The 16,248-nt window shown below is 40.3% G+C and overlaps 1 pseudogene; it reads left to right on the top strand.

Annotated features, from left to right (window-relative positions):
- LOC129188677 (phospholipid-transporting ATPase ABCA1-like) overlaps window positions 1-16,248 on the top strand; it is a 54,561-nt pseudogene that overhangs the window by 21,249 nt on the left and 17,064 nt on the right.

Genomic DNA, 16,248 nt, shown 5'->3' with positions numbered 1-16,248 from the left:
TCTTATTTTATGCAAATTTTTTAATGAGTTTAGCCAGTGCTAAAAAAACAGCAAACACCAACACCAAAGCCCAGTATATACTATGTATTGCATAATTAAAATTATATCATTAATGTATTGATTATATTAAGGACCTATGCTAAAAAGCTACTGAAATCCCATCTTGTTCAAGTTGTTCTGAGTGCGTGGGTTTGTGTGTGTGGGATATGTTTCAGATCTGTTCTGACGGGTTTGCTCCCACCTACCTCGGGGACTGTGTACATTAACGGGATGGACATCCGCTACGATATGGATATCATCCGAAGGACCCTAGGAATGTGTCCGCAACACAATGTCCTGTTTGACACGTAAGGACTATTTTACTTAGTCTACTCTCAACCAGCTATATATTAGGTACACCTGCAAATTCTAATGAGTCAATACGCAGGTATTTTATGAAAAAACGATGTCTTTTGAATGACAGTATAGCTGTAGTATGTACCGTATCTGCTTAATAGTTGTATGTGTATTACATGGGTAGTTTAATGTTTAATTTTCTGTGTTTTCTCTCTTTACAGTCTAACAGTGGATGAGCACATGTTGTTTTATGGATGTCTCAAGGGTTTGCCTGAAGCACAGGTGAAGGCAAAAGTGGACTCTCTGCTTGATGATGTCGGTCTGCTGCAAAAGCGACATGAACAGATCAAAAACCTCTCTGGTGAGTGGATGATATACAGTAGATATGCAGGATGATAGTCCATGAAAAAAATACTTCCTGCTCCAAAGTGTGAAGTGTTTCCTTCTCCCTACCAGGTGGCATGAAGCGCAAGCTGTCTGTGGCAATTGCATTTGTTGGCAACCCCAAGGTGGTTGTTTTGGATGAACCTACAGCAGGGGTTGACCCGTACGCCCGCAGGGGGATTTGGGACCTGCTGCTCAAATACCGCAAAGGTGAACCACAGCTGTCACTTCGAAGGTGGCAAAAAATGAAAATTCTTCCCTACATGTAAATGATTGAGTCTGTCCACACAGGTCGAAACAGCAAGTATTTTATTGTTTCAGCCTTTCATCCATGTGGAAATTACGTTTTGGGTGCTCAGAAACTGAAATCTGGCAAATTTGATGTCAACGCCCCTTCACAAACCTGTTGCTGTCACGTGACCAGAAGTGACAAGCCTACACACCAACATAATATCTGAATATTTTGAGTGGCATGACTCCAGTCAACATTCTTCTGATAAGTTGTCGTCTTAAACCTCAGAATGACCCAAAAGTAGTAATTCCACTTCGTCGTAAGTCTAGACAGGCCGGCCGAGCGGAAAACGACATGCTTTATGCGCATGTGTTTTTTCTTTTATAGTTTTGGTGCCACGTGTTTCTGTCTGTTTACAGCGCCACAGTTAGGTGTACCTCACATACAGTGGTATGCAAAAGTTTGGGCACCCCTGGCAATTTCCATCATTTTCAAGTCATTGGGTGTTAGTAGAATCAATCTACAAATTCATTTTAACATATCAAATAACCGATGGACAGAGCAAATATTTCAGCAGTGTAATAAGGATTATTGGATGAACAGAATATGTGCAAAATGCATCACCACAAATGAAGCTTGCTTGTACAAATGTTCTTTTGCGTACCTCAGGCGGCAAACTACAGTATCTTCAATATCTACAATATCTGATCTTATAATTCTTTGGAAGTGGCCCGTTTTACAGTTCTCACCATCACCATCCTTCGACTCTTTGGTATTTTTTCTGGCCTACCAGTACTGGCCTTAACCATAACTGTGACAGGTGTGCCCACATTTCTGCACCTTCATGTTGTTTTCATGCATATTGCAGGTATTAGTTAATCCAATAAACCTCATTTCACCTCTGAAAAACAACTGTGTCCATCAGTTACATGGTATTTCAAAATGACAGATCGAAATATCCATTGATTAATGAAAATTATGGAAATTGTCAGTGGTGCACAAACAGTTGCATATGAATGCATTCCATCGTTTTCACTCAGTGATACGATTTACTAATGTGTGTGTGGAAACAATTTCACAAAAAAAATCCCAGTAGCATTTCTGTGTGGACAGGGCCTGAAACAACCACAATTATCTGTCATGTTTTTCTTTTTTCCTCCATCAGGCCGAACCATCATCCTGTCCACTCACTACATGGACGAGGCGGAGCTACTCGGTGATCGGATTGCCATCATCTCCAACGGGAAGCTATGCTGCTGTGGCTCGCCACTCTTTCTTAAATCTAAACTGGGATCTGGCTACTATCTGACTGTGGTCAAGAAAGAACAGTTGAACCCCAGCACACCCACCAGTACCAGAAACGGCAAGGACAAGCTTGCTCGAACCAAGGTTTGTTTTTACGTACATTTCAGCAGTCTGTCAAGCAGTGATATATTATGATTGAGGTCCAACAATACAGGTCTTTCTAAAAAAATTTGCATATTGTGATAAAGTTCATTATTTTCTGTAATGTACTGATAAACATTAGACTTTCATATATTATAGATTCATTACACACAACTGAAGTAGTTCAGGCCTTTTATTGTTTTAATATTGATGATTTTGCCTGCCTGTGTATGTTTCAATTTAATTGAGGTCTTGCATTGGACCTCGTTGTGTTTCAGGACAGCAAGTCATCCTTCTGCAGAGAGAATGGGCGGAGTGGTGAGGGCAACACCACATGTGAGCATTTTTTGTCAATCTAATATGATGTGGAAACATATTCTGATTAAAGCAATGGTCTGATTAACGATATATGGTAGATGTGGCTGCACTGCTCTCTTTGGCACAACACCACATTCCTGGTGCAAGGATGGTAGAAGAGTCAGGTCGTGAGGCAGTGATAAATCTACCCCGGGAGGCTGTAAAGAGTAGCAGCTTGGCTGTATTCCTGTCTGAACTGGATCAGAACCTAGATGAACTTGGTATCAGCAGCTACGGCTTGTCTGACACATTGGAAGAAGTAAGCATATATGTCCAAGTCCACACATGAGTACATGTGGTCCTCAGGTTACATACAAGTTCCGTTCCTAGATTTTTGTTTTGTGTAAACCATATCTTTTATCTAAATTCTAAGTCACACTGTACACAGAAAACATGAAGAACATGAAACACAGTAATAAAACATTGAATACGATAATAAAATGAAATACTGCATTAATAAAAAAATTAAAGCCAAAACACAAGCAATCTTTCCATCACATTAATAGGACCAGTACACTGCTAATTGTAATGTTATTAGTACTGTCGCTTTCAGAGGGTCAGCGACCTGGCAGTTATGCATGTTAAGAGTTGATTAACCTAATTACAGGCTGTCTTTGGTCTACAGTGTTTAGTGTTTCTACGTTTTGTTGCAAAGACGCACTCCCAAAAAAGTATTCCATAGTTTTGAAATTTTATTTAAAAAAAAGTGAATTGCTATCAAAAGCATTAAAGCTACACCTCTGAAGAAAATGTTATTTATATATTTTAATATATATATTTTAATTTTAATATTTTCCAGATCTTTCTTCGAGTGACCGAGGAAACTAATGTTGATGCTGAACCAGAGCTGGACGCCGATCCTTCTCAGCAGCTTCAAGCATCAAAACAAAGGCAATATTTGGACCAACCAAGAACAGGTGTGTGTGTTTATGTTGCACAGGGTGTTTTGTTTAAAGTCGGTTTCTTGTTTCATTGCTCCCTCTGACTGCGCCGATCCGCCTGTCGACCTCACACTCCAACCTTCCCTCACTCATGAACAAGACCCCAAGATACTTGAACTCCTCCACTTGGGGCAGGACCAACCTGGAGGGAGCAATCCACCCTTTTCCGACTGAGAACCATTCACACTGTCATGCCCTCCTGACAGTTAAAGCTAAGAAGCTTTCGCTTTTGGAACGTGGTTGGATTGTGGAGCTGCATAAGCAAGACCTCTTGTAGCGTGCCATTGCTGCTGAGGTTGGGTGCAGCAAGACATTTTACATTTTCTGAAAGATCCTGAGCATTATGGAACAAAAAGTCAAGCGGTAGACCCAAAAAAATCACGCCCACTGGGTCATCGCTCAGCCTCTCCCCTTCCGCCCACAGCACACCCCTGAGTAAGGGCAGGAAGGAAGGGGTCATCAGGTGGGTACCCGCCTTCGTCGTTGTTTCAATGATAGGCCCATGACACCTCCGGAGAGCTTATCGGCAACACCTGGCGTCCCAGGTGTGTGCCCCCCTCTGCTTTGAGCCCAACAAGTGTCCTTGTGCTTGATCCATAGGCACTGGCTGCTTCTTTCGGCCGCTTCAGAGACTGATCTTGTTGTCTGCTGCAGAGCCTGTCCATGAATGCCAAGGTCTTTCATAAGCCTGATTGTAGTATAATTAATTACCCACTCAGCTAACAAGTTAATAAACAATATTATCCTACAGCACCTACCATGTTCGAGTGTGTCCAGAGTTAGGAACGTTATACGGCAACCAGATCGGCCCGATCTCATGGCGAATGCCGTTTTTATCCGATCTTCAAAATAATAGCCAAACGATCCCGATCTGATCGGGACATCCCAAATTATAACAGTGTTTATATTATGCTGTCACAGGACCTCCGAAGACGAACGTGCTGAGTGGAGATGGTCGAGGTGAGTTGCCCTTGAGTGGATGGCAGCTGAGCCGGCAGCAGCTGAGAGCTCTCTTCATCAAACGGTGGCTGTATGCTCGCAGGAGTCTTTGGGGAGTCTTTGCTCAGGTGAGGAAGAGGCATTCTCTTCTGTTTATTAATCTGATCTGAGTCACTCAGATGCTAAGTATTTCTGTGCTTCAGATTGTCCTGCCTGCTGTGATTGTGCTGGGCCCTTTGATCGCCGCTGTCATTGTACCATCACAAGGGAAGTATCCTGCCCTGCAGCTCCAGCCCTGGATATATAAAAAACAGTACACTTTCTTCAGGTAGACATGAAATATTCAAATTGAACTCATTTTGTACCAGCAGTGCTTCTTAGTTATTTTTTGGCGCGGCCTGTTGGAGTAACAGCATACCGGAATCTTATGATTCGTCAACCAAGAATACTATCACTTCTCTACAAAAATGTGAATTACTCAAACAAATCTTTCAACCACATGCCAAGAAGAAAGAATAAGAAGTGTCCTAAGTTTTTACTGTTGCAAATTGCCGACAACAGGCGTTCTTAACTCTTTTCATCTCAGAGGCCCGTTCAAATATTAACACTGAATCGGCAGTCTTATTTGATTTGTATTCAATAACTATGGCTAAGCTACTTACAGTTTAACAAGCCTAAAACTTGCCACATAACTTAAAACAATGTGCTCATCACAGGTATTTATCGTTCAAAAATGAACCATCACATACGTACATATGAAGAATGATGACGTCATACCGATAAATCTATAAAAAAATAACTCTGATAACTGATGAAAAATAAAAGGGTTTTTAAACAGGACAACGCTGCAGTTCACAATGCTCGCTTGAAGAAGGACTTCTTCAGGGAGAATAACATCACTCTTTTGGACCATCCTGCATGTTCCCCTGATTTAAATCCCATAGAAAACATTGGGGGATGGATGGCAAGGGAAGTTTATAAAAATGGTTTTGTCAGATGCTCATTCATGTTGACATTTGTGCCTCTTAGCTTCTTTCTTGATTTTATGTAGACACCATGCTATTGTCATTCTGACCTCTGATCACATATTTAAAGCAATGATGCTCCTCGAAGTCAAACCATGAAGAACCTACTGGAAGCTCTGCTGGACAAGCCAGGTTTTGGAACCAAGTGTATGGAGAAGGAAAAGATGTAAGACAACTCCTTTTCTCAAACATAATTAAGGCATATGTGCCAAACTAAACCAGAATAAGTCGGTATAACTTGGGGGAAGTGTAAACTTGCTGCCTTGTCCACTAACATGTCCCACCAGGAGGCCTCTGTGTGACAGCCAGGAGACACGCATGTTCATGCGGCCTCAGGTCTCTGACCCCACATTAGAAATGTTCAATAAAGGCAACTGGACCAAAGACAGTCCTACTCCTGATTGTCAATGCAGCACATTGAATAAAGGACGGATGTTTTCTGCTTGTCCAGAGGGGGCAGGTGGGCTTCCGCCACCACAGGCAAGTATAATGTCACATTACTAATTTTCACACATTAAACATTTATTGACTTGGACCATTAGGTTCTAAGACTTTGGATGTTTTCTGACATGAAAAGCATTGATGTAGCAACGATTCTATGGCATTCAGATGACTTCCTTAGGATACAATCACATTGCTCTAATGTCATTTCTGTTCTACTCACAACCCTTAAAGGAAACCTGCTCTTTTTCTGGAATTTTGCCCATCATCCCCAATCCTTATGTGAGACATGACACATACTGTATTTCTCTTTTGTGCGGTCTAAAGAGAGAGAAACTGCTAGCACAAGGCAGCTAACATTGCAGGTAGTGGGATTCATTTAGTCCGCCAAGAAGGCCTTTATTAATACACGTCCCAACAGGTTTTATCATTTTATATACGTACATGCTGTAACCGTGTCGTAACAGGCACATTCATGATAATATGTAATAATTAACAGTATTTTGCCATATTTAGGTTATTTTAAGCATTACCAGAATTTCCTTTCGGAGCTCATTGATTTCTCATAGCCCATGGCAAGAAACGCTACTTCCATCAACAACAGAAGCATAGAGAGATCGTTGCGATCACTAATCATGGCAGACTTCCTGGGAGGCGGCGACGACAACTACTTGTACTTTTACTCCCCCCAGGCAGAGAATAAGATGGCTGGGTGTTAGGCAGGTCCAGCCATAGTGAAACACTAAGCCATCCTGTAGTGTTATCATGTAGCACTATTGCTAAATGTTGGATTGGAAAAATAACAACACAACAAAACAGTCACTTACAATGTCCGATCTCACTGGGATGCCGACTGATGAGATGGCTTTATCTTTCAGCCTTGTGACTTGTGCTCCCCCATGAGCTGGTGAATTCAACATAGTTCTCAGGTAAAAAAGAGAGATAACAAGTGTCTGGCTGAGTCTTGGTCGCGATGTCGGGTAGTGTCCACTGCTTCGATCTGTCCGGATGTTTAGTTGGATTTGGAATGTCATAGTTGACCAACTTCTCAGCTTGTTGCCACAACCTTCTTCTGTACACGTGCGAGGCAAGATTTATAATCTAGCATTAACTTTTCCAAACTCACAGGCTAGCAAGCTAATGTTACATCTCTGTATTGGTCTGAAACGTGGTGTCTGCCACGGAGTGTGAGGCGCTGTGTCACGACGCCACAAAATTAGTTCTCGTATAGTGCTCGTATGATAACAATGTCGCTGTAGCTTGGTTCATATTCAGGTCACGTTATGTAATTTTTGGAGTTTTTCTTAAGAGGGCTTTTTTGTTGAAATAGGTGGGACCCATTACGTGTTAAGCGCCTCAGGCTAGCTGTTTTTCCTCAGGCTAGGGAAAGACATGTGTTCATGTCTCACATAAAGATTGTGGATGATGGATAAAATTGCAAAATAAGTGCAGTTTGCCTTGAAGCGCATATTTGCATGTTTTCTAGAGGTTTTTTTTTTCTTCTCTAATTCAGCTTGGCAACAGTACATGTCAGATACCCAATACAAACACTGCCTTAATTACTGTTCTAGCTCATTTCTTTCTTTCAGCTCAGTAGTATAAATAAATATATTGAACTTCATATGGAATTTTCAGGTCAAGAGGCAAACGGGTGACATTCTCCAAAATCTCACCAATTATAACATCTCAGATCACCTGGTGAAGACCTACCCACAAATGCTTAATAGGAGGTATTACACATACTCATGACAATATATGTAGATGGAGTTTCCATTTTCTATTGTTTCTTTCTCCTGAGTTAATTTAGCACAATACATTTTAATGGCTGATAGAGTTGGTTTGCATTAGGGGTGCAGAATATATTTTTTTCAGGTCGATACAAATAACTTCCTGCTTCTCAAGACCAATACCGATATCACAACAGCTAACTTTTTAAAGAAAGAGCTATTGTTTTCTCGTATTTAAACAATTAGTAGTAGTTCTGAAGTAAAGGAGATGTCACGAGATTAGACTTTAGCCATAAATCAGTCGCAGGGCTATAAACTGCAGGGTTCAAAGTTTACAAAAAAAGCTTATACACCGGTATAAGCGGTATGCTGCAACAGCAACAGTACCTTCATTAATTTAAGTAACACAGAAAGCAAGACGAACAAAACCGAAAATCAATCCCAGTTGGCACACATCAGAAAAGTGCATAAAGAACAGAAAAACATGGCTTGAAAAAGTTGAGTTCGGCCTCATTTCTTGCATTACAATTGACTGTCGGGATATATAATGAAGCTGACTTAACGGCCTTGCCTGTTTGAAATACATTCAGTGATGATCCAATGATGTTCGTTGTTGTCGCATGCTATGTAGGAAGCTGCTGACACAAGTTGCATTTCACTTTCTGGAGTCGTCTTTAACCTTTTCAAAATACTTCCACATTTTGGATGAGTTTTTAGTAGCCATTATAAGCTAAGCCAATGTTGATTGTCTTCCTAGCGTTGAAAGCTGTCACTCAGCTCAGCTCCTCTGGGTTGTACCAATTGAAATGGGTGATTTTTTTTTTTCTTTAAACCCATGTAATTTAAATTCTAAAAATAGGCTATTGATAACAAAAACATACCCTTTGTAAAAAAAAAAAAAATAAATAATAATTTTTTTAAGTGTGCTAAGCAGCAGCCATCTGAATGGCACAATCTTGATCACATGACATGGGATTTGGCGGCAAAATTTATAGTCAAATGAGACTCCTATTGTTTTACAAAAATAGTTTTATATCCAGAAAACACTTACAAATGCAAAAAAAAAAGATGAATGAAAAGCATACATGCACATTTTACATCAGCGTTACCTTGAGTGAAGACATGATTGTTGACAAAGACCGCAGTGTGGCAGCGAGATCATTCGGACATCACATTTGTGTTTTACTATGAGTTATTTACTGAATTCAATAGACTTTCTCACCTGACACTTGCACTTTCTTTGACTCCATTTTGGGTTGTTTGGCAGTTTTTAATCAAAAGAAAAGCAGACTTGTGACATAACTGTGTTAGTTAGCAAAGAACTACAGGGTCAACCACTGACGACATCATAGATAGGCAACGGAGCTGACTTACGGGTTCTGTTTACAAGCATCAGCATGATAATAGGCTGCTAACGAGTATGTTTTGTGATAAAAATACATTAAAAACACAGCTGGACTCACAGCGTATGAACAACACGACAAGACGCGGGCCACATTGTACGCTGAAATGTACGGAAACCGACACAAAAATATCCCAACACATCTCCATAACTCCATGGCCTTCGGGCTTGATTTATTTTTTCACATTATAGGCAGCATTTACACAGTCATGTGACAAATATTTTCTGTGAAATCAAGAATTTAGGTTTGGAGGATGAAAACCATCTGAAACCGAACATTCTATTCATGTGTGTAAATGATGAAAATTATTTTGTTTCAGATATGGAGGTTTCTCGCTGGGAGGAAATACCATCCAATATTCATCCCAATCTGTCCAAGATTCCATTCAGGCACTCAAAACCAGCAACACACCGGTACTGTATGCTTACCACGGCTGTCTTTGTCAATCCTTTCTCAGTCCTTGTGTTTTTGTACAGTCGTATCCGCTTAAGTCAGTCCTTCTTATGTTGCCAACCCGTTTATTTCGAACAACTCAAGTCCCAGTCCCACATGTTGTTGTTAAAGTGCCCACTTAAGTCGACGCCAACCGCTTTTCTGGACAGAAACTTTTAAGACCAAAATGGGTAATTTTGATAACAATTTTTCTCGATAATTCGATGCATTGTAGTATTGTCAACTGCAGTATTGCACACAGTGACTTCCTGTTCAGTGATAAATATGCTCCAAAATAAATGCATGGCTGATTAACCTTGATTCTACACCCATTTATTTATTTCTTCTTTTATTTTGCTATGTGATCATTGGGTGCTCATTGTTTTATTGCAGTAGTCAAGACCTACAACGAAATAACCACTGCATCTCTTTTAGATTCCATTCCATTTTCTTCCGCTTATGCGGGTCCGGGTCGTGGGGGCAGCAGTCTTAGTAGGGAAGCTCAGATATGAGTATAAAATTATGGGATGACGATTAGGGAGGATGCACTGGGTACAATCAGCCTTTTATTGGCATCTAGTGTATAAATAGCACTGTATACCTGTATTTCCCCCAAGGGCCATATACTGATGAATGAAAGGATGCAAGGGCCACTTGAATACTTTGAAAAAGCATTAGGATGAACTTTGTCTTTACCCCCCCGCCTTGCTCTTCAATAATCTTTGTAAAAAGAATTTCTGTGATATTATTTTATTCCCTTATTATAACCTTTTCCTCAACTTAATTTTCCAAAAACTACAACTTTATTTTGTTTTGTTTATCAATATGATGACTTAAAAAAATAAGAATGTTTTGACTTTATTGTAAAATTACTGCTTGAATCACTGTAAATTTACGCTTGTTTTTTTTTTTTTTTATAGTTTTCTTGTTTGTAATTACATTTTTAGAATGTGCTACAGGCCAATAAAAAGCAGCTACAGACCACCAACAGCCCAATGGCCGCACCTCTGCATGACTGCAAGAGGCGCTCCACATGGCTTGGCAACTCTTCTCTCTTCGACTGGCTCTTCACTAGCATGCAAACGCCACTGCCACCGCCTGAATACAATACTCCCATCGCTACAATATTACATGAAAACTGAAGAATGAAAATAAAAAAAGTGTAAATGCACGTAAATGTGCAAGCGATATTTAGTTTTGGTTTAGATTTCGGATGTTTTGACACGCGCCTATGTTGACATCAGACTGAGGGGGTGTTGAAATAAGCAGGTTCCACTGTAATACAAGTAACACAATTTGTATGTTCTTCACAGGATAAGGAATTGGATACATTCCTAAATAAGCTACCTGGTGTTATGGAACGACTTTACACTGAGAACAATGTCAAGGTAGCTTCATTTCCTGATTCATATCATTCGAGACTGACCCACACCATAAAACAAGTGAAAACACAGGCATGCAAACTTGCTATAAAGCTTTGTCTTACTGATTGGTGTGTTTTTGTTCATCTGCTGTCTCCAGGTGTGGTTCAATAACAAAGGCTGGCATGCTATGGTGTCATTTGTTAATGTGATGAACAACGGCCTTCTCAGAGCCGGCCTGTCACGCGGTCCACAGAGACAGAGCCATGGTATCACTGTCTACAATCACCCATTGAATCTCGCCAAGGACCAGCTTACACCATTGGCCGTGTGAGTACACTAGGAGTTGATGTTCGTAGGCAAGGATAATTTGCTCAGTTACTGCTCATTTATTCCCATTTGATTAGCAGGAATGAACGTTTTATATGAGAGCATTTAATGAAATAAACTTTACTGGTCAAAAATATGTTTTTTTTTCCCCTGTGGCGTATTTAGTTTGGGGGTACCATAGTGTAAGTGGGGTTAGCACACCTACCTCACACCCAAGAGGTTCAGGGTTCGCCTCTTGACGAGGATCACTCTGTGGCATTTGCATGTTTTATCGTACTTGGAAACGTGCATGTTAGACAAATCGGAGGCTTTTACAGGTTGGGTGCAGTAAGACAGTCGTTCTAAATTGTTTGAAAGATCCTGAGCCTTATGGAACAAAAATGTGAAGTGGTAGACCCAAAAAAACCACACCTGTGCTGAGCTGGAGGATCCAATTGGCTGTCCATCAAGACACAGGATAAGAAACACAAATGTATTGTTATAAAAAAATATGTAATACATGAATTATCTACTCAGAGATGGGTAGAGTAGCCAACAAAACAGCTATACCCATTTAAGAGTATTGTTACTTTACAACAATTTAACTGAAGAAAAGATAGATGATGTTACACATATCGGTATCAGTTGATATCGGAATCGGAAATTTAAGAGTTGGACAATATCGGCATTTCGGTTTTTGGGAAAAAAGCCAATATCGGACATCCCTACTTGTATAATTTTGACTTTTAAAGAATATGTTTTTTCTTCAACATTTAAACTCCATGATAATAAAACGACAATTTTTTTTGTCAATTATACGAGTTTATTCTCATAAATTGCGCCGTTTTTTCCCATGAGAATGCAACTTTTTCTCTCAATATTTTGACTTTATTTATAAGAATGCAACTTTTTTCTCAATATTTTGACTTTACTTTCATAAAATTACAGCGTTTTTTTTTTTAATTTTAATTTTACACCTATTTCAACTCTCTTATAAATTTTCTTCTTGTAATTGTGACTTTATTACTATAATATTTTGACTTTACTCTCATAACATAACTTTTTCTGCAACCTGATTTTCCAGATATTACAACTTTATTCATTTTTTGTTAGTCGGGAAAATACGGTTTGTTATTGCACTTATAAAATGTTTTCCATTTATACAAACTGTTTTGTGTCCATTATTCCACTTGATTTGACTAATGTTACATGTATATGTCATGTAACATAGATATGTATTTCTGCGATGATACACGTTAATGTCACACATACTTGCACCGATTGTCTGCTTAAGGCCTCTTTTGTCTCACATGCTCAGACTTCGACGACAGCCTTAGGCGTTGGCTATATCCTCTCATTTAAGATTACCCCTCCCCTCGCACCTCCCATTTTAGATTACCCCTCCCCTCGCACATGCAAACTCTTGTAAAATTACAACTTTTTGGCTTTGTTACAACTTTTTATCTTAACATTTTGACTTCATTCCTGTAAAATAACTGCCGATTTTCAAATTTTTGCAGCTGTTGTTTTTTTTTGTTGTTAATGTTGAGCAAGATACTCAGTAGAAAATGAATAAATGAATATTTATTTTGTTGTTTCCCTTCCTTTTATCAGGAAGACGACACTGGTGGACCTTCTTATTTCTTTCTGCGTGATGATGGCCATGTCCATGGTGCCAGTCAGCTTTACCTATTTGCTGTTAGAGGAACGAGCCTGTAAAGCCAAACACCTGCAGTTTGTCAGTGGTGTCAAACCAATCGTCTACTGGGTGGCAAACTTCTCCTGGGACTTGGTCAGTACAGATTCCCAATAGGAACTTGACAAAAGTATGAAGGCTAGGGATGCTCCGATCAATGGGCAACCGAACAGTATCGGCCGTTTTCTGTGAAAAATCACATAATTGGCATATGCCAATAAATGCCTTTCAATACCGATCACAAAAGCGAGTCATCTGTGGCTAGTACTATTGCAGGCCGCAGCGATCCATTCATGCTTGTAATGTCTTGCCCTAACTAACATCTTGGGCATTGTGGTCCTCCCACTTTACTTCACAGTGCGCAGGCGTGCCAAACGAAAACAATCATGTCTGCTGTGTAGAACTGAACAACCAACACGTGCCGTGAAAACGATCTGGTAGCACGTTAAAAAGCTTGAATACTGCATTTGAAGAACAAACTGAATATGGTGAGTTTTCGAGGCTCACGGTGTGATCATTAGTCAAACGGCAGCTAATGCAGTCATGTGGACACTCACCCATATGTGCGTGGCAGTCAGAAGGCTAAGCTTATAACCTGAAAAATAATTGAATTCGTCGGACAAGGTGACCAATCTTTCTCAGCGGTGGAAGACACCGGGCTCTCGCACTCACCTGGAAGTCCTGCTACAGTACAGTTTTTAACATTATTAGAGCCCTCTAGACATTTCATAACACCCCTACAGTCATCTTTGCACTCTTTATTACCCAATACACTAGACATAATAAGAGGAAATAAGACATATTGGACATAAATAAGACATAACAGAGAGTCAAAACATTAACATTGGGAGAGTTTCTTGACAACGCACTTCCTGCAATGGATATTGTCTCAATGAAACATTACTGAGACCTAGTGATCAGTGTAAAATATGTCTTGTAAATGCCTTGTATTTGTAATTTTATTTTATTGTAATTTAGGCCAGTCAACCACAAAACAGCAACATTTTGTTAATACATGTTTGCACTGAGGCCTGTCACAATAACAAATTTTGCTGGATGATAATTGTACATTTTTTCATTAATGTAATGACAATACATGGCATAATAAGGTGAGTACACTGCATCAAAAGGAATAAACTTTAAAACTGAGTGTGTAACGTTACAATTGGAATGCCAAGAGCTTTTAAATAAAATAAGTGTCGACTGTCAGGACAAGGGCTCTGCTGCACTCGAGCGTCATTTTTTTTTTTCCAGTTGGGAAAATTGGACAGGATGATTGTGTTTAGCGGTGCGCATGCAAGTTTGTCGTATTCCCCTTCTTCGTCGCCACTGCTTTCCAACAAATGCGACATATCAGCTCGTCGGTGTTCATGGGCTCACCTTGTTAATTCTGTTTAAAACCAATACTCTCACACTGGGGCTGTGGCATTCGCCGAAGAAACCAGCGCTTTTGTGCCTTCATTCATAATTGTGTTTTCTCACTTGCAGGCTGCAGCACTCGCTAGCAGCCCCGACTTGTTTTTCTTTTTTTTAAATATTTTGCCCTTGTTTCAGCTGAACTACACGGTCCCGGCTGTCATGGTTGTGCTGATGTTCATCTGTTTCCAGCAGCAGGCTTACATCACAGGTGCCAACCTGCCAGCTGTCATCCTGCTTCTCCTCTTCTATGGGTGCGTTCAAGTGACATTTAACATACTATTGTCCAATCATCATGGTGTGACTCAGCAGACCACCGTGATCTATTTCCTGTTATTTTAAATGGAAAGATGTATTGTATATTATGGGCAGTTGTTGTTCTGTTGTCAGTATGATGATATTTTTCTCCACTCTTAATGTGTCAATATTTATGTATTGCTAATCTCATCACTTAATTTAGGTGGTCCATGACTCCGTTGATGTACCCAGCATCCTTAATATATAGCGTTCCCAGCAAGGCATATGGTGTTTTGACCGGCATCAACCTCTTCATTGGATACTATACCATTTTCCCAACATATGTCTTGGACTTTTCTGAAAATGAGGTAAAATTGATTGAACTGTAAATTAATTGAACTTGTGTTTGTGCCATTATATTTTATATTTTGAGGTTTTAAATCAGGGACATCACTTGGATTGAAAGGGATTAGCCCACGGGATCATATTTTATGATGCCCTACTTGACATCAGAGTTCACCTGCTTCAAGCCCCAGTCACAACCCACCGTGAGTGCTTTTAGTCTGTACATTTTTTGGGGATGCCACGGCCTCCATTCCATGGAGTGGCAAGTGCAGGGAGGGAGTACGTCAGTGCACGTCACTCGCACGGTTGCTATGCTGTACTCACTACATTTTACGTTGCAGGCAACATGATCTTCAGCTATACAGCGAGCTAACATGAACATTTTCCATCATTCCATCCCCCAAGGAACAGGCAGGTTGTTGTATTTGGCAGGATTTAATTTGAAGAATATCGTTAGTTGTAAAACTGAGAAAGACAAAATGATTGACAATACTAAATACCTTCACATATAATATAGATTCAGTTCCCAAAAACTATCATACATCCAAAATAGTGACATAAACATGTTAATATTACTGTGAACAGGATGAAGCCGTTTTCTGGATTTATAACAAAGGATGGAGCAGATTGCAGCACTGAGATGCTCACTCTGTCATGCATGCAGAAAAGAGGACTTCCTGGTTTACACTTCCTGTTGTTGCTTGCTATTTTTAACCCACCACCAGACGGTGCCAAAAACACAATGAAACACAATTTTGGTAGGTAGGTAGGTAGTCGAAGTCGAAGTCGACTATGGATTTCACGCACTAGAGAAAGTCATTTATTATCGGCACTTCCGATTGTGGCTGACAAGACCAATGCGGGAGTGGCAATCTCTGCTACATCTGGAACAGATGTGGCTTGATGGCATCGCTGGAGTACATGCCTTCCGCTTGGCTCTCTTCTCCTTGGCGGCAGCGTGTATCTTTTCTTCTCCGATCTTGAGTTGCTTCTGCAGAATCGTACGCCATTTGCTGCGGTCAGATGCTACCTCTTCCCAGTTCTCGGTGTTGAGGTTCAGGGCTTTCATGTCGCGCTTGCAGACATCTTTGAATCGCAGGTCGGGCCGACCAACACTTCTCTTGCCAGAGGCAAGTTCTCCATAAAGAATGTCCTTTGGAATGCGTCCCTCGTCCATCCTTCGAACATGACCAAGCCATCGGAGCCTGCGTTGTCTAAGCAGAGTGAACATGGTGGGAAGTCCTGCACGCTCCAGAACCTGGGTGTTGGAAACTTTGTCAC

The sequence above is a fragment of the Dunckerocampus dactyliophorus genome, chromosome 10 (genome assembly GCF_027744805.1).
Source record: "Dunckerocampus dactyliophorus isolate RoL2022-P2 chromosome 10, RoL_Ddac_1.1, whole genome shotgun sequence".
Taxonomy (NCBI): Eukaryota; Metazoa; Chordata; class Actinopteri; order Syngnathiformes; family Syngnathidae; genus Dunckerocampus; species Dunckerocampus dactyliophorus.
This window is presented reverse-complemented; position numbering and strand designations above follow the sequence as displayed.